We start from the raw sequence: 18,841 nt of genomic DNA, 5'->3' as shown, positions 1-18,841 counted from the left end.
TGATCTGGATAAACAGCATCAATGTAACAGTATAGCTTCCGTCCCTCTCCTCACCCCTACCTGGGCTTGAACCAGGGGCCTTCTGCACACATCAACAACAGCCACCATCAAAGTATCGTTACCCATCGCTCCACCAAAGCTGCAGCCCTTGCAGAGCAAGGGAAACAACTACTTCAAGGTCTCAGAGCAAGTAACGTCACCGATCGAAACGCGCACACCGCTAACTAGCTAGCAATTTCACATCGGTTACGTGTGTGTGTGCGTGCGTGCGTGCGTGCGTGCGTGCGAGCAGTGTAGTATATTACCAGTAACTTTAGAAGCTATTCCAAAAGCTATACAATCCATCATTGCGATTAAGACATTAATTAGAGTATTTTATGGAATTTTCATAACATGTAAAACATATAAAAATATGATCATTTTAATACACAAAATCGAATCACAAAGCTCTAAAACATTACCCTAATGTTTACCCTAACATTACCCCATAAACTTAGTGAATAACATTGGTGTTTAGTATATTATATATATATTTTATATGAATACATTTTTTGAGTTATTCAAGTGAGGGCTGGGCAATATGTCCTAAAAATCATATCTCGATGTTTTTCAAACTTATGGGATATTCACAAAATGTTTTTAAAAAAAATAGATATATGTTTTTATGTTTTCTCATTGTACAATTAAAGGTAAAATACACTGCACTTCAAACATCACTGTAATCACTCATCTATTCAGGGTTTATGAAGTTATACGTAGGCTAAATATAAGCCTTCCACAACCATAAGTAATTTCATTTATTTTATCAAACTAGTTTAACCTGCTTTTTTTTTGCAATAATCACTGATCTGGCTTTCAAGTCTGTCTAGGAAAATGCCCTTTTTTGTTACAAATTTAACTAGAACCATGCATAATGCATATTCACTAATAATGACTAACTTCTTGTAGCAAGGCATTAGGCTATAGAAAATGAACACAGGTCTTATCAACAATCTCTCAAGCCCACATACTGTAACGACCCTGGGTTTATAAGCGCAGATATCGACTCTGCCACTTGAGCATTCTTTTGGGGCACAGTCGATAGCGCGCTGGGCTTCAGGCTAGAAGGTGGATGGTTCGAGACCTGCTCCCTGCCTGTTTCATTACGTTGGTGTCAGAAGTGGGATCGGACCTTGCATCCACGACAGTGCGTGTGTTTGGCCAGTGAGCGCGTTCCTATAAGATGTAGAGTCGCAAGCTAGAATATGTGGACAACTACAAATACCTAGGTGTCTGGTTAGACTGTAAACTCTCCTTCCAGACTCACGTTAAGCATCTCCAATCCAAAATTAAATACTGAATCGGCTTCCTATTTCGCAACAAAGCATCCTTCACTCATGCTGCCAAACATACCCTCGTAAAACTGACTATCCTACCGATCCTTGACTTCGGCGATGTCTTTTACAAAATAGCCTACAACACTCTACTCAGCAAATTGGATGCAGTCTATCAAAGTGCCATTCGTTTTGTCACCAAAGCCCCATATACTACCCACCCCTGCGACCTGTATGCTTTCGTGGCTGGCCCTCGCTTCATATTCGTCGCCAAACTCACTGGCTCCAGGTCATCTATAAGTCTTTGCTAGGTAAAGCCCCACCTTATCTCAGCTCACTGGTCACCATAGCAGCACCCATTGGCACGCGCTCCAGCAGGTATATTTCACTGGTCACCCCCAAAGCCAATTCCTCCTTCAGCCGCCTTTCCTTCCAGTTCTCTGCTGCCAACGACTGGAACGAACTGCAAAAATCGCTGAAGCTGGAGACTCATATCTCCCTCACTAGCTTTAAGCACCAGCTGTTAGAGCAGCTCACAGATCATTACACCTGTACATAGGTCTTCTGTAAATATCCCATCCAACTACCTCATCCCCATATTGTTATTTATTTTATTTATTTTGCTCCTTTGCACCCCAGTATCTCTACTTGCATACTCACCTTATGCACATCCATCACTCCAGTGTTTAATTGCTATATTGTAATTATTTTGCCACTATGGCCTATTTATTGCCTTTACCTCCCTTTTCCTAGCTAGTATTAGTCTTTTTCTGAAATGCTGCTAGCGGTACGTCGTATCTCAATGCTGCGCACAACAAACTGAGCATACGTTTTCCAGAATCAATGTTCATTGATACTCTCATTTAGGTAGTGTCTGCTCTTTGCGCAATTTGAGTAGTTGAGACATAAAAATGTATCATAAGAAAAGTGAACTTCTCCTCTTATTTGCTTGTCGCCTGCCTTCCCGACATTGTTAGGGTGGAGACGTGTGTATCTCGTCATTATATACAGATCGCTGGTGCAAATGGTAAAGTGCACACAGCACAGAGGAGCGAGGGAGCCGAGACCAAAATTATAACTTGAGAACAAGAGGACATAAATGCTCATAAAAAGGAAAATAACAAAACCTTGATTCTTGCAATAAATTAGAATGAATCAAATTGATTTGATATATCGCCCAGCTCTAATTCAAGTGTAAATTACCAAAATTAGCATAGATTCCAGTTATTCGGATAAATTACCAGTAGTTTTGCATCCAGAGCATAGTGTGCATCCAATGTGTGTCTGTCCGCACTGTCTGTCCGCACTGTCTGTCCGCACTGTCTGTCTGTCTGCACTGTCTGCACTGTCTGTCTGTCTGTCTGCCTGTCTGTCTGCACTGTCTGCACTGTCTGCACTGTCTGTCTGTCTGTCTGTCTGTCTGTCTGTCTGTCTGTCTGTCTGTCTGCACTGTCTGTCTGTCTGTCTGTCTGTCTGTCTGTCTGTCTGTCTGTCTGCACTGTCTGTCTGTCTGTCTGCACTGTCTGTCTGTCTGTCTGTCTGTCTGTCTGTCTGTCTGTCTGCACTGTCTGTCTGCACTGTCTGCACTGTCTGTCTGTCTGTCTGTCTCTGTCTGTCTGTCTGTCTGACTGTCTGCACTGTCTGTCTGTCTGCACTGTCTGCACTGTCTGCACTGTCTGCACTGTCTGTCCGTCTGTCCGTCTGTCCGTCTGTCCGTCTGTCCGTCTGTCCGTCCGTCCGTCCGTCCGTCCGTCCGTCATGAGAATGCAGAAACTCTATCTTTGAACTAGCTTCATTAAAGAGATACTGGCCAAGTATTTTCCAAAATGGCAGAGGAGCCCAAATGCCACAGAGAAAATGATTGCCCCCCCCAGTCATCACACAGTTCACTATATTATGGCAGCTATAGTACAGAGCCTTGAAAAATGACCTCCCATCTCTACATGATATATTCCGATACGGCCTGAGATTGGCTAAATTTTGTCTCACTCAGCATTAAGGGGCTCTCTGATTCTATGATTTGTCTCAGTGTGCTGTGCGCTGCAGTCTGATTGGTTGTTTTTGGCTCAGGCTACATGGCGCTATGTGCAATCAGCAGAATAGTCCCTTGGGGATCCATATTCTGTGTTACTCCACAGAAAACTATTTCAATAAGGCACAGAGAAAGGTTGTTAATGTCAAAGTTGAAGCTATGCACTGTGAATAAAGCATAGCATACTGTAGTGTGCCATGTTTCAGTTTTTAGACTATAACACAGAATTTAATAGAACAAACACTACGTGACCAAATTTATGTGGACATCTGTTCATCGAACATCTCATTCCAAAATCATGGGCATCGATATGGAGTTGGTCCCCCCTTTTCCTTTCCACTAGATATTGGAACATTGCTTTAGGGAGTTGCTATGAGGGCACAGGGCGAGACCCAGATGTACATGGTTCGAGTCTGGTATTTATTATAATCCAAGTGGCAGGCAAGAGAATGGTCGTGGACAGGCAAAATATCATAACAAGGTCAGAGTCCAGGAGGTAAGAGTGGCAGGCATTATGGTCAGGCAGCTGGGTTCAGAGTCAAGGCAGGCAAGGGACAAAACCGGGAAGACTAGCAAAAGAGAGAATAGAAAAAGCAGGCGCACTGAAAAACATGCTGGTTGACAAGACAAGACTAACTGGCAACAGACAAACAGGGAACACCGGAATAAATACCCAGGTACTAATGGGGAAAACGGGTGACACCTGGAGGTGGGTGGAGACAATCACAAAGACAGGTGAAACAGATCAGAGCGTGACACTTGTGTCCATTCAGCCACGAGCATTAGTGAGGTTGGGCACTGATGTTGGGCGATTAGGCCTGGCTCACAGTCAGCGTTCCAATTCATCCCAAATGTGGTTGATGGGGTTGAGGTCAGGGCTCTGTGCAGGCCAGTCAAGTTCTTCCACACTGATCTCAACAAACCATTTCTGTATGGACCTCACTTTGTGCACGGGGGCAATGTCATGCTGAAACAGTTAAGGGCCTTCACCAAACTGTTGCCACAAAGTTGGAAGCACAGAATCGTTGTATGCATGTCACTGTGTGCTGTAGCATTAAGATGTCCCTTAACTGGAACGAAGGGTCTAGCCTGAACCATGATAAACAGCCCCAGACCATCATTCCTCTTCCACCAAACTTTAGAGTTGGCACTAAGCATTGGGGCAGGTAACGTTTTCCTGGCATCTGCCGAACCGAGATTCGTCTGTTGGACTGCCAGATGGTGAAGCGTGATTCATCACTCCAGAGAACGCGTTTCCACTGTTCCAGAGTCCAATGGCGGCAAGCTTTACACAATTCTAGCCGACACTTGGCATTGTGCATGGTGATTTTAGGCTTATGTGAGGATGCTCGGCCATGGAAACCCATTTCATGAAGCTCCCGACGAACAGTTCTTGTGCTGACGTTGCTCCCAGAGGCCGTTTGGAACTTGGTAGTGAGTGTTGCAAGCGCTATGTGCTTCAGCATTTGGCAGTCCCGTTCTGTGAGCTTGTGTGGCCTACCACTTCACGGCTGAGCCGTTGTTGCTCCGAGATGTTTCCACTTCACAATAACAGCACTTACAGTTGACTGGGGCAGCTCTAGCAGGGCATAAATTTGACAAACTGACTTGACGGTGCCACGTTGAAAGTCACTGGGCTCTTTAGTAAGGCTATTCTACTGCCAGTGTTTGTCTATGGAGATTGCATGGCAGTGTGCTCAATTTTATACACCTGTCACCATCGGTTGTGGCTGAAATAGTAGAATCCATTAATTTGAAGGGGAGTCCTCATACTTTTGTATATATAGTGTATTTTCACCAACATTAATAAAAAGGTGCCTCTCGATCCCAAAACTCACATTTTCTGGAGACTTGTGGGGGGAGTACCGATGACGTCGCCCACTATATGCACTTCCGGGAGCGTGATTGCGTCCATACTGAGGAGAGATCCCCACACAGTGCATCCCTGGCCACCTCCTGAAGTGGTCAGACAGATCTGAACACAATCAGACCACAAAGCGACTTTTGTGCATCTAGACCCATCTTTTCAATGTGATCTTCATATTCTGTTAGCAGAAGTCACATGTAAATGTCAAGTGTAGACACAACCAGAGTTAAACGTGTTAGCGAGAGAAAGAAAGAGAGTGCTTCAGGACACACACACACACGGTTGCTGACAGGATTCAGTTAGATGGACGGCCCACAAAGACAATCCTCAGATGCAGAGATGCAATTAATCCTAGACTAGTACAGTTTTTTACAATGTCATTCACAAACACAGGCCTACTTCACTTGGGTCGGGTTCATTAGGGCACACTGTAGCAAAACTTTTTTTCTTGTTGGACCATAGTCCCTTCCTATTTCAGACCATTTTCTTCCATTTAGTGCCTATTGAACTTGACCTGCTGAAATGAGTTGAGTTCAACAAACACTAGGTTCCATGACACCACAGGATGATACTATTATGAGAAATCTGCTTTGTCCAGGAGCATATCTCAGCAGTCTACAGTGGCTTCCTCTCCTGGTCTCCCAACAAACAGTTATTGTGCTGACGTTGATTGCCACTTCAGGGTTGAGTCGTTGTTGCTCCTAGATATTTCCACTTCACAATAACAGCACTTACAGTTGACCGGGTCAGCTCTAGCAGGGCAGAAATTTTGCAAACTGACTTGTTGGGAAGGTGGCATTCTATGACAGTGCCACATTGAAAGTCACTGAGTTCTTCAGTAAGTCCATTCTACTGCCAATGTTTGTCTATGGAGATTGCATGACTGTGTGCTCGATTTTATACACCTGTCAGCAACAGGTGTGGCTGAAATAGCCAAATCCACTAATTTGAAGGGATGTTTCTATGGGCTTTCATAATGTTTGACCTTATGTTTTTGATTGACACAAAAGTTAAAAGAACTTGATTTGTAAATGTGATGAAATGAAAACCAAATTATCTGGAGGTCTATACCTCATTTATTGTTGAGGACCTTTGAAATGATACTTGATCACACATGTAATTCAATTAGCTCGTTTAGGGTGGATTTAATGAGCTTAGATAAGGAAATGTTCGGAGGAAATGTAAAGTATATTCACCGATAACAGCACAAACTGGAAAATATAGATATTTGTAATGTCTTGGGATCTCGTTGGTCCCCAGGGAACACAGACTTAGAATCCAACTGCTTGTTTTCTCTCAGCAGGCAGCACCATTAGCCCCACCAAGGTCGTGATCATAAGGAACCAACTGGAAGAAAGTGGTCTTGTCCAATAAGAATAGATTGTTTTTGTTTTCTGTTACGAAACATTTTGAAATGTTTTCTATTGTGTGCCCTAATGAACATGACACAGGAGTAGGGTTGCAAAGGGAGGGTATATTACTGGAAACTGTTTAAGGTTACCAGTAAACTACCAGAATTTTGGTATCTTTCAAGGATTTTATGTAATCTATCACATCTAGTAGCCCTTTTGGGTCATTCAGATTATCACAGTTGTCTGTATTATCTCGGGCCCTTTCTTTGGCCTTATCGCATGTAAAATATCTTAAATAATTATATAAGAAAAATATATATACACACTACCGTTTCCAGCTACGATAGTCATTAACAATGACTACACTGTATTTCTGATCAATTTAATGTTATTTTAAGGGACAAAAACAACAAACAAAAACAAGGACATTTTTTTCCCCTTTTTGTAGTAGTTACGCTGCAACTCTCTCTCTCTCTCTCTCTCTCTCTCTCTCTCTCTCTTAAATATATTTATTTTTTATTTATTTAACCTTTATTAAACTAGGCAAGCCTACACCGGCCAAACCCAGACGACGCTGTCCATATAACATTCTTCCATGAGTCTCGATGATCATCCAGGTACTTCCAGGTGCTTTTTGGCAAACTTGAGTCAACTTTTTGGACGAGATGGGTCACATTATGTCTGGCGAAAAACCAAACACTAAATTCCACCGTAATAACCTTATACCAACGGTCAAGTATGGTGGTGGTAGTGTGATGGTTTGGGGATGCTTTGCTGCCTCACGACCTAGACGACTTTCCTCAATAGAAGAAAACAGGAATTCTGCTCTGTATCAGAGAGTTCTACAGGAGAATGTCAGGCCATCCATCTGTGAGCTGAAGCTGAAGTGCAGCTGGGTCATGCAGCAAGACAATACCTACACAGTGATGTAAGAGACTGATCAACAATTACAGGAAGCATTTGGTTGCGGTCATAGCCGCTAAATGTGGCACAACCAATTATTGAGGCAATTACTTTTTCACACAGAGGAATTGGGTGTTCCATAACTTTGTTAATTAAATAAATAAAGTATTACTTGTTTTGTTTATTTGTTCACTCAGGTTCCCTTCATCTAATATTAGGGTTTGGTTGAAGATCAGTACCAAAAATATGCGAAAAATAGAGTAAATGAGAAAGAGGGCAAATACTTTTTCGCAGCACTGTATATGGACCCAACATTGAAGAGCCATTGTTTTTACATAGGATAAATAACATTATTGGTCAAATGACAGAAGGAAATGTAATCATTGGGGGGCAATTTTAGTCAAGTGCTGGATGGATGTTCAGGTAGGACAACTTTTGCTAAAATAACCCCTAGGGACCAGCTGGCTGTTCACATGTTGATAAAATACTTGGGCTTGGTGGATATATGACGTCTGCTGAACCCAAAAGGAGTACATTTTTTTCCCTCACAGCCACGGATCCCATTGGATCCCAACCGGCGACCCAAAAAAACGACTTCGTAAAAGGGGGAAACGAAGCGGTCTTCTGGTCAGACTCCGGAGACGGGCACATCGTGCACCACTCTCTAGCATTCTCCTCGCCAATGTCCAGTCTCTTGACAACAAGGTTGATGAAATCCGAGCAAGGGTAGCATTCCAGAGAGACATCAGAGACTGTAACGTTCTTTGCTTCACAGAAACATGGCTCACTGGAGAGACTCTATCGGAGTCGGTGCAGCCAGCTGGTTTCTCCACGCATACAGGAACTCAAGTCTTTCTGTTCACCTGATTTAGAATTCCTCACAATCAAATGTCGACGGCATTATCTACCAAGGGAATTCTCTTCGATTATAATCACAGCCGTATATATTCCCCCCCAAGCAGACACATCGATGGCTCTGAACAAACTTTATTTGACTCTTTGCTAACTGGAATCCATATATCCGGAGGCTGCATTCATTGTAGCTGGGGATTTTAACAAGGCTAATCTGAAAACAAGACTCCCTAAATTTTATCAGCATATCGATTGCGCAACCAGGGCCGGAAAAACCTTGGATCATTGCTATTTCAACTTCCGCGACGCATATAAGGCCCTGCCCAGCTCTCCTTTCGGGAAAGCTGACCACAACTCCATTTTGTTGATCCCTGCCTACAGACAGAAACTAAAACAAGAAGCTCCCAGGCTGAGGTCTGTTCAACGCTGGTCCGACCAATCTGATTCCAAAGCGCGAACCACTGCTTTTAATCAGGGCAAGGTGATCGGAAACATGTCCGAATACAAACAGTGTAACTATTCCCTCCGCAAGGCAATCAAACAAGCTAAGCGTCAGTATAGAGACTATGTAGAATCTCAATTCATCGGCTCAGACACAAGAGGTATGTGGCAGGGTCTACAGTCAATCACGGATTACAAAAAGAAAACCAGCCCCAGGAGGCTGAAGAAATTTGGCTTGTCACCAAAAGCACTCACAAACTTCTACAGATGCACAATCGAGAGCATCCTGTCGGGCTGTATCACCGCCTGGTACGGCAACTGCTCCGCCCACAAACATAAGGCTCTCCAGAGGGTATTGAGGTCTGCACAACGCATCACCGGGGGCAAACTACCTGCCCTCCAGGACACCTACACCACCCGATGTCACAGGAAGGCCATAAAGAGCATCAAGGACAACAACCACCCGAGCCACTGCCTGTTCACCCCGTTATCATCCAGAAGGCGAGGTCAGTACAGGTGCATCAAAGCTGGGACCGAGAGACTGAAAAACAGCTTCTATCTCAAGGCCATCAGACTGTTAAACAGACACCACTAACATTGAGTGGCTGCTGCCAACACACTGACTCAACTCCAGCCACTTTAATAATGGGAATTGATGGGAAATTATGTAAAATATATCACTAGCCACTTTAAACAATGCTACCTAATATAATGTTTACATACCCTACATTACTCATCTCATATGTATATGTATATACTGTACTCTATATCATCTACTGAATCCTTATGTAATACATGTATCACTAGCCACTTTAACTATGCCACTTTGTTTACATACTCATCTCATATGTATATACTGTACTCGATACCATCTACTGTATCTTGCCTATGCCGCTATGTACCATCACTCATTCATATATCTTTATGTACATATTCTTTATCCCCTTACACTTGTGTCTATAAGGTAGTAGTTTTGGAATTGTTAGCTAGATTACCTGATGGTTATTACTGCATTGTCGGAACTAAAAGCACAAGCATTTCGCAACACTCGCATTAACATCTGCTAACCATGTGTATGTGACAAATAAAATTAGATTTGATTTGAGAATACATTTTTCCTTATTTCTAGCAGAATTACAGAAAATGTGATGAGCTGTAAGATAGGAGCCATTTCTCTAACTGACCATGCCATAGTGGAATTTGAAATTGAATGACAGTGGGAAACGGTCAGAAAAATTAGGCAGAGATTAAACACATTATTATTACAGGATGATGAATTTGAGAGATCACTTGGAGTATGGGCTCTACTGAAAACATTGGGTATGGTATGGGTAACTTCAAAGGCCTTTTTAAGGGGGAAGATGTTCAGTTTTTCTTCTAAAATAAAGTATAGGGAAAGCTGATACACTAGAACATTAGATACATTTATTCGAGAAATAACTTATTTTTTAAACTATTCTACGATTTTTGTTGAAACATATTTGAATTGAAATTTCAGCTAGGTGTGATGTACAATGCTGAGGCTGAATATGTCCTTTTTCAGGATGAGAATCAACTTTTGTGAAGGAGGTGAGGAAGTAGGGAAAACTGTAAGTGAGCCAACTGAAGAAAATAGTCAAAAATCTTGGTCGACCAAAAGTCGTCTGTTCTTTCTACCAGTCGATTGGTCGAAATGTTAAAGCCTGTATTTTTCCTAATATAGACACACTATGTGTTTTAATCAAATCTACAGTGGCAAGAAAAAGTATGTGAACCCTTTGGAAATACCTGGATTTCTGCATAAATTGGTCATTAAATTTGATCTGGTCTTCATCTAGGTCATAACAATAGACAAGCACGGTCTGCTAAAACTAATAACACACCTTGTAAACATTCTCAGTGCAGGGTAGAAAGAGTATGTGAACCCTTGAATTTCATGACTGATTGACCCTCCTTTGGCAGCAATAACCTCAACCAAACGTTTTCTGTAGTTGCGGGTCAGACCTGCACAACGGTCAGGAGGAATTTTGGACCATTGCTCTTTTCAAAACGGTTTCAGTTCAGCAATATTCTTTGGATGTCTGGTGTGAACTGCTCTCTTGAGGTCATTCCACAGCATCTCAATTGGGTTGGGTAAGAGAAGGGGTTCAGACCTGCACAATAAGTAGGTATGTGTGGTCACTTGAAGAAATTGGGAATAAGTATCAACTTTGATCACGAGGTATGGAGATATATGCAAATAGAAAGCTGTGTGTCAACACTAGGTGGAGCCGTTATGTCAAAAGGCAACAATGTTGTAGAAGGTATATTTTCACTACCAAGCTCTGTACAATCAGCTTCTTTATGTTACATAAAGGTTAATAATGACACCTGTGTGAACTTGAGAATTGCCTGACAAGGGGATTTACAATGTGAAGGAGATACAAAAGACATGGTTGTATATTATTTCAAATATTGGGCAAAATGTCAGAGAAGCCAAGGGAAAAGGTATATAATTGAAAGTTCCTCATCGATTGTATTTCACTCCCCTAAGGTTACAGAGGATGGGTCTGTTGACTGTGGGAATGTGTGAGAATGCCCAGTTGTGCACCATGGGAGACAGCTTTGGATTCCATGTACCAAGGTCACCAAGACTGTCCGTTGAGTGACAAGTCTGAAATAAGAGGGATTCACTTGACAGGATTTCAAATATTATGTTTCGGTATTGTCTCCGTGTCAAGGCTGGTCCTGAAACATTGGAAAAGCTTTAGTGAGCCAGTGTTCATGGAGTGGATGCATATGTTGACAAAAACAACAACATTGGAAAAGCTTTAGTGAGCCAGTGTTCATGGAGTGGAGTGGATGCATATGTTGACAAAAACAACACCATTGGAAAAGCTTTAGTGGAGCCAGTGTTCATGGAGTGGAGTGGATGCATATGTTGACAAAAACAACACCATTGGAAATGCTTTAGTGAGCCAGTGTTCATGGAGTGGAGTGGATGCATATGTTGACAAAAACAACACCATTGGAAAAGCTTTAGTGAGCCAGTGTTCATGGAGTGGATGCATATGTTGACAAAAACAACAACATTGGAAAAGCTTTAGTGAGCCAGTGTTCATGGAGTGGATGCATATGTTGACAAAAACAACAACATTGGAAAAGCTTTAGTGAGCCAGTGTTCATGGAGTGGATGCATATGTTGACAAAAACAACACCATTGGAAAAGCTTTAGTGAGCCAGTGTTCATGGAGTGGATGCATATGTTGACAAAAACAACACCATTGGAAAAGCTTTAGTGAGCCAGTGTTCATGGAGTGGAGTGGATGCATATGTTGACAAAAACAACACCATTGGAAAAGCTTTAGTGGAGCCAGTGTTCATGGAGTGGAGTGGATGCATATGTTGACAAAAACAACAACATTGGAAATGCTTTAGTGAGCCAGTGTTCATGGAGTGGATGCATATGTTGACAAAAACAACACTATTGGAAAAGCTTTAGTGGAGCCAGTGTTCATGGAGTGGAGTGGATGCATATGTTGACAAAAACAACAACATTGGAAAAGCTTTAGTGAGCCGGTGTTCATGGAGTGGATGCATATGTTGACAAAAACAACACCATTGGAAAAGCTTTAGTGGAGCCAGTGTTCATGGAGTGGAGTGGATGCATATGTTGACAAAAACAACAACATTGGAAAAGCTTTAGTGAGCCGGTGTTCATGGAGTGGATGCATATGTTGACAAAAACAACACCATTGGAAAAGCTTTAGTGAGCCGGTGTTCATGGAGTGGAGTGGATGCATATGTTGACAAAAACAACACCATTGGAAAAGCTTTAGTGAGCCAGTGTTCATGGAGTGGATGCATATGTTGACAAAAACAACACCATTGGAAAAGCTTTAGTGAGCCAGTGTTCATGGAGTGGATGCATATGTTGACAAAAACAACAACATTGGAAAAGCTTTAGTGAGCCAGTGTTCATGGAGTGGATGCATATGTTGACAAAAACAACACCATTGGAAAAGCTTTAGTGAGCCAGTGTTCATGGAGTGGATGCATATGTTGACAAAAACAACAACATTGGAAAAGCTTTAGTGAGCCGGTGTTCATGGAGTGGATGCATATGTTGACAAAAACAACACCATTGGAAATGCTTTAGTGAGCCAGTGTTCATGGAGTGGATGCATATGTTGACAAAAACAACACCATTGGAAAAGCTTTAGTGGAGCCAGTGTTCATGGAGTGGAGTGGATGCATATGTTGACAAAAACAACAACATTGGAAAAGCTTTAGTGAGCCGGTGTTCATGGAGTGGATGCATATGTTGACAAAAACAACACCATTGGAAAAGCTTTAGTGGAGCCAGTGTTCATGGAGTGGAGTGGATGCATATGTTGACAAAAACAACAACATTGGAAAAGCTTTAGTGAGCCGGTGTTCATGGAGTGGATGCATATGTTGACAAAAACAACACCATTGGAAAAGCTTTAGTGAGCCGGTGTTCATGGAGTGGAGGGATGCATATGTTGACAAAAACAACAACATTGGAAAAGCTTTAGTGAGCCGGTGTTCATGGAGTGGATGCATATGTTGACAAAAACAACACCATTGGAAAAGCTTTAGTGAGCCGGTGTTCATGGAGTGGAGTGGATGCATATGTTGACAAAAACAACACCATTGGAAAAGCTTTAGTGAGCCAGTGTTCATGGAGTGGAGTGGATGCATATGTTGACAAAAACAACAACATTGGAAAAGCTTTAGTGAGCCGGTGTTCATGGAGTGGATGCATATGTTGACAAAAACAACACCATTGGAAAAGCTTTAGTGAGCCGGTGTTCATGGAGTGGAGTGGATGCATATGTTGACAAAAACAACAACATTGGAAAAGCTTTAGTGAGCCAGTGTTCATGGAGTGGAGTGGATGCATATGTTGACAAAAACAACACCATTGGAAAAGCTTTAGTGAGCCGGTGTTCATGGAGTGGAGTGGATGCATATGTTGACAAAAACAACAACATTGGAAAAGCTTTAGTGAGCCGGTGTTCATGGAGTGGAGTGGATGCATATGTTGACAAAAACAACACCATTGGAAAAGCTTTAGTGAGCCAGTGTTCATGGAGTGGAGTGGATGCATATGTTGACAAAAACAACACCATTGGAAAAGCTTTAGTGAGCCGGTGTTCATGGAGTGGATGCATATGTTGACAAAAACAACAACATTGGAAAAGCTTTAGTGAGCCAGTGTTCATGGAGTGGAGTGGATGCATATGTTGACAAAAACAACAACATTGGAAAAGCTTTAGTGGAGCCAGTGTTCATGGAGTGGAGTGGATGCATATGTTGACAAAAACAACAACATTGGAAAAGCTTTAGTGAGCCGGTGTTCATGGAGTGGATGCATATGTTGACAAAAACAACAACATTGGAAAAGCTTTAGTGAGCCAGTGTTCATGGAGTGGAGTGGATGCATATGTTGACAAAAACAACACCATTGGAAAAGCTTTAGTGGAGCCAGTGTTCATGGAGTGGAGTGGATGCATATGTTGACAAAAACAACAACATTGGAAAAGCTTTAGTGAGCCGGTGTTCATGGAGTGGATGCATATGTTGACAAAAACAACACCATTGGAAAAGCTTTAGTGAGCCGGTGTTCATGGAGTGGAGTGGATGCATATGTTGACAAAAACAACAACATTGGAAAAGCTTTAGTGAGCCGGTGTTCATGGAGTGGATGCATATGTTGACAAAAACAACACCATTGGAAAAGCTTTAGTGAGCCGGTGTTCATGGAGTGGAGTGGATGCATATGTTGACAAAAACAACACCATTGGAAAAGCTTTAGTGAGCCAGTGTTCATGGAGTGGAGTGGATGCATATGTTGACAAAAACAACAACATTGGAAAAGCTTTAGTGAGCCGGTGTTCATGGAGTGGATGCATATGTTGACAAAAACAACACCATTGGAAAAGCTTTAGTGAGCCGGTGTTCATGGAGTGGAGTGGATGCATATGTTGACAAAAACAACAACATTGGAAAAGCTTTAGTGAGCCAGTGTTCATGGAGTGGAGTGGATGCATATGTTGACAAAAACAACACCATTGGAAAAGCTTTAGTGAGCCGGTGTTCATGGAGTGGAGTGGATGCATATGTTGACAAAAACAACAACATTGGAAAAGCTTTAGTGAGCCGGTGTTCATGGAGTGGAGTGGATGCATATGTTGACAAAAACAACACCATTGGAAAAGCTTTAGTGAGCCAGTGTTCATGGAGTGGAGTGGATGCATATGTTGACAAAAACAACACCATTGGAAAAGCTTTAGTGAGCCGGTGTTCATGGAGTGGATGCATATGTTGACAAAAACAACAACATTGGAAAAGCTTTAGTGAGCCAGTGTTCATGGAGTGGAGTGGATGCATATGTTGACAAAAACAACAACATTGGATGCAATCATGTTGGAAAAGAGGCTGGAGAAAAATAGTACACACTCCCAAAAGATATGGGAATGATTCTTGTGTTTTCTTGAGGGCACATAAAAGAATATCATGGACATCAAATAGCATATAATTGAACAGGAAAACATCTTCCTGTGTATTTATTTGTGTTTAATGCATTGGTTGTTTTATGTTAAAAATGAAAAAGATTGAATCAATTGTCTATACACATTTTTTCTCTCAACCAGCTTCAACTGTAATGCTTTTCAACAGTCTTGAAGGCATTCCCACATATGCTGAGTACTTGTTGGCTGCTTTTCCTTCACTCTGCGGTCATCCCAAACCATATCAATTGGTTTAGGCCGGGTGATTGTGGAGGCCAGGTAATCTGATGCAGCACTCTGTCACTCTCCTTCTTGGTCAAATAGCCCTTACACAGCCTGGAGGTGTGTTGGGTCATTGTCCTGTTGAAAAACAAATGATAGTCCAACTAAGCGCAAACCAGATGGGGTGGCGTATCGCTGCAGAATGCTGTGGTAGCCATGCTGGTTAAGTGTGCATTGAATTCTAAATAAATCACAGACAGTGTCACCAGCAAAGCAACCCACACATCACACCTCCTCCTCCATGCTTCACGGTGGGAACCACACATGCGGAGATCATCCGTTCACTTACTCTGCGTCTCACAAAGACATGGCGGTTGGAGAAAAAAATCTGATTTCTAATGTCCATTGCTCATGTTTCTTGGCCCAAGCAAGTCTTCTTATTCTTCTTATTGGTGTCCTTTAGTTGTGATTTCTTTGTAGTAATTAAAACATGAAGGCCTGATTCCCACAGTCTCCTCTGAACAGTTGATGTTGAGATGTGTCTGTTACTTGAACTCTGTGAAACATTTATTTGGGCTGCAATTTCTGAGGCTGGTAACTCTAATGAACTTATCCTCTGCAGCAGAGGTAACTCTGGTTCTTCCTTTCCTGTGGTCGGTCTTCATGAGAGCCAGTTTCATCATAGCGCTTGATTGTTTTTGCGACTGCACTTTAAGAAACTGACCTTCATGTCTTAAAGTAATGATGAACTGTCATTTCTCTCCTTATTAGAGCCGTTCTTGCCATAATATGAACTTGATCTTTTACGAAGTTGGCCTATCTTCTATATACCACCCCTACCTTGTCACAGCACAAGTGATTGAGAAGAAGGAAATTATACAAATTAACTTTTAACAAGACACCCCTGTTAATTGTCAAATATATTTTTATTTGTTTAAAACTGTTTAACACAATCATATGGCTTGGGGGTAGAAGCTGTTAAGGACCTTTTGGACTTAGACTTGGCCCTCCGGTACCGCGTGCCATGCGGTAGCAGAGTAAACAGTCTATGACTTGGGTGGCTGGACTCTTTGACAGCTGTTTGGGTCGTCCACTGACACCGCCTAGTATATAGGTCCTGGATGTCAGGAAGCTTGGCCCCAGTGATGTACTGGGCCATACGCACTACCTTCTGTAGCGACTTACGGTCGGATGTCAAGCAGTTGCCATACCAGGCAGTGATGCCACTGATCAGGATGCTCTCGATGGTGCAGCTGTGTAACGTTTTGAGGATCTAGGGATCCATGCCAAATCTTTTCAGTCTCCTGAGGGGGAGAAGGCATTGTCGTGCCCTCTTCCCACCTTTCTTGGTGTGTTTGAACCATGTTAGTTTGTTGGTAATGTGGACACCAAGGAACTTGAAACTCTCGACCAGCTCCACTACAGCCCCGTCAATGTCTACAACAGGCACAAGCCAAACATACCTTAAGGAAGCTACTGCCACCTTGTGGTCTGGAGTATTTTAACAAGGCTGTTTGGCAGTTGATCTGTGCTTTGTTAACATCAAAAAGTTTACTGCAGAGGTGCTAAACTCTGGCCAGAGGTGCTAAGTACCTCTCGTCAGTCAGTATCCTTGGTGTGTCTGAGGCTATAGGCCCTGTTCCAACACTTGCTTGTTGTTCCAAAACTGGGAAAAGTCTCTGAATGTCCTTGAGTGGCCCAGCCAGAGCCCGGACTTCAACCCGAACGAACGTCTCTGGAGAGACATGAAAATAGCTTTGCAGTGACGCTTCCCATCCAACCTAACAGAGCTCGAGAGGATCTGCAGAGAAGAATGGAAGTAACTCCCCAAATACAGGTGTGGCAAGCTTGTATCGTCAAGAAGCCTCGAGGCTGTAATCGCAGCTAAAGGTGCTTAAACATAGTATTGAGTAAAGGGCCTGAAAACATATGTAAATTTATTTTTAAGTTTGTATTGTTAATGTATTTGCACAAATTTCTAAAAACCTGGTTTTTGCTTTGTCATTATGGGGTATTGTGTGTAGATTGATGAGAAAAAAAATATATTGAATATGTTTTAGAATAAGGCTGTAACGTAAGAAAATTTGGAAAAAGTTAAGGGGTCTGAATACTTTTCGAATGCACTGTAGATCAACCAAAGGTCACAGCTTCCTCTTTTTGAAAACCTTGTCAGTCTCATTTCAGAGTCGGATTATCTGGCTTGTTTGTTTGTTGTCCTACTTTGTACCGGCTCCCCCTCTCTTCTTTAATTTCTTCTGGGCTGCGAAGGATTGTGGGGTGAGGGGATAGAGGCATGGAGGGATGAAGGGAAGGGAAAACGCGGGAGTCATGTCAAAATGCCCATCAATTCCCCTCAGGGCTGACACATGGGGCTAGAACCTTCTCCTCATCTCTCTCTATTTGCCTCTAGCACTATCTCTCTCTCCCTCTCTAACTCTTTCTCTCTCTTTACCTCTCTCTCTTTCTCTCCTCCCTCTCGCTCTCTCTTCCTCCAACCCTTTCTCCACCCGCCCCCTCTCTCTCTCTCTCTGTGGATTTCCAAATGCACAGTCAGTCTTCAGTTATCCTGATGTGACCCTCTGAACATGAAAAGGTGTCCTTCCTTTCTTCCTTCCACCACTTGAATGGAAACCTGATTTAAGTGGTTCTCATATTGGTTAGGCCCACACTCTTTCCCAGTGCCAAGATATTACAAGCTAAGCAGTGCCCTGTTAACCATTTATTAGTGTACACCGTAGCAAAGCGTTTTACAACTGGAAGTGTTTTGGTCCATTTTCTTCCCGTTGGTATCTAGTGAATACAGTATGACCTCTCAACTGTGTGATGCTGCAGATAATTACGGTTCTATACCAAATCATTGGTTCTATCCATACCTAATTACAGACTAGTACTATTTCCAATGCGACCTCTAATGTATACTGAGTCTGTGCTTGGATACACAACCTGTTGGAGCTTTCCTAACCCCATGCCTCATGGGATAAATCTGAACATTAAGGCATATCTGAGCACTTAGTGAACAGAATATTTGTTTTTCCTCCACTGTCCTTGTGCAAACCGAAGCCTAGTAACCTGGAGGCCTGATATAATCTTTTCCACAAATAAGCATTTCTGTATCAAAACAAAATAACATGCCATATATAGCTAGAATATATCAGCCTCCGCAAAGGACCATTGTGTCCTTCTTGGTCTCATAACAACAGTGATAGACTTCATTGGCAAACTGATGGTGTTAATGTTGCAAAACTATGTCTATGTGTGAGAGAAAGGAGAGGAGAAAGGTTGTGTGTGTGTGTGTGTGTGTGTGTGTGTGTGTGTGTGTGTGTGTGTGTGTGTGTGTGTGTGTGTGTGTGTGTGTGTGTGTGTGT

General features: G+C 42.4%; 1 protein-coding gene across 7 annotated transcripts in view; it reads left to right on the top strand.

The window, feature by feature from the left end:
- LOC118390916 (protein Aster-B-like) overlaps positions 1 to 18,841 on the top strand; it is a 151,661-nt gene that overhangs the window by 89,825 nt on the left and 42,995 nt on the right. The window lies entirely within an intron of this gene.

This window comes from Oncorhynchus keta, chromosome 12 (genome assembly GCF_023373465.1).
Source record: "Oncorhynchus keta strain PuntledgeMale-10-30-2019 chromosome 12, Oket_V2, whole genome shotgun sequence".
Classification (NCBI taxonomy): Eukaryota; Metazoa; Chordata; class Actinopteri; order Salmoniformes; family Salmonidae; genus Oncorhynchus; species Oncorhynchus keta.
Note: the sequence above shows the minus strand (reverse complement) of the source record. Positions and strands in the feature narration are given on the sequence as shown.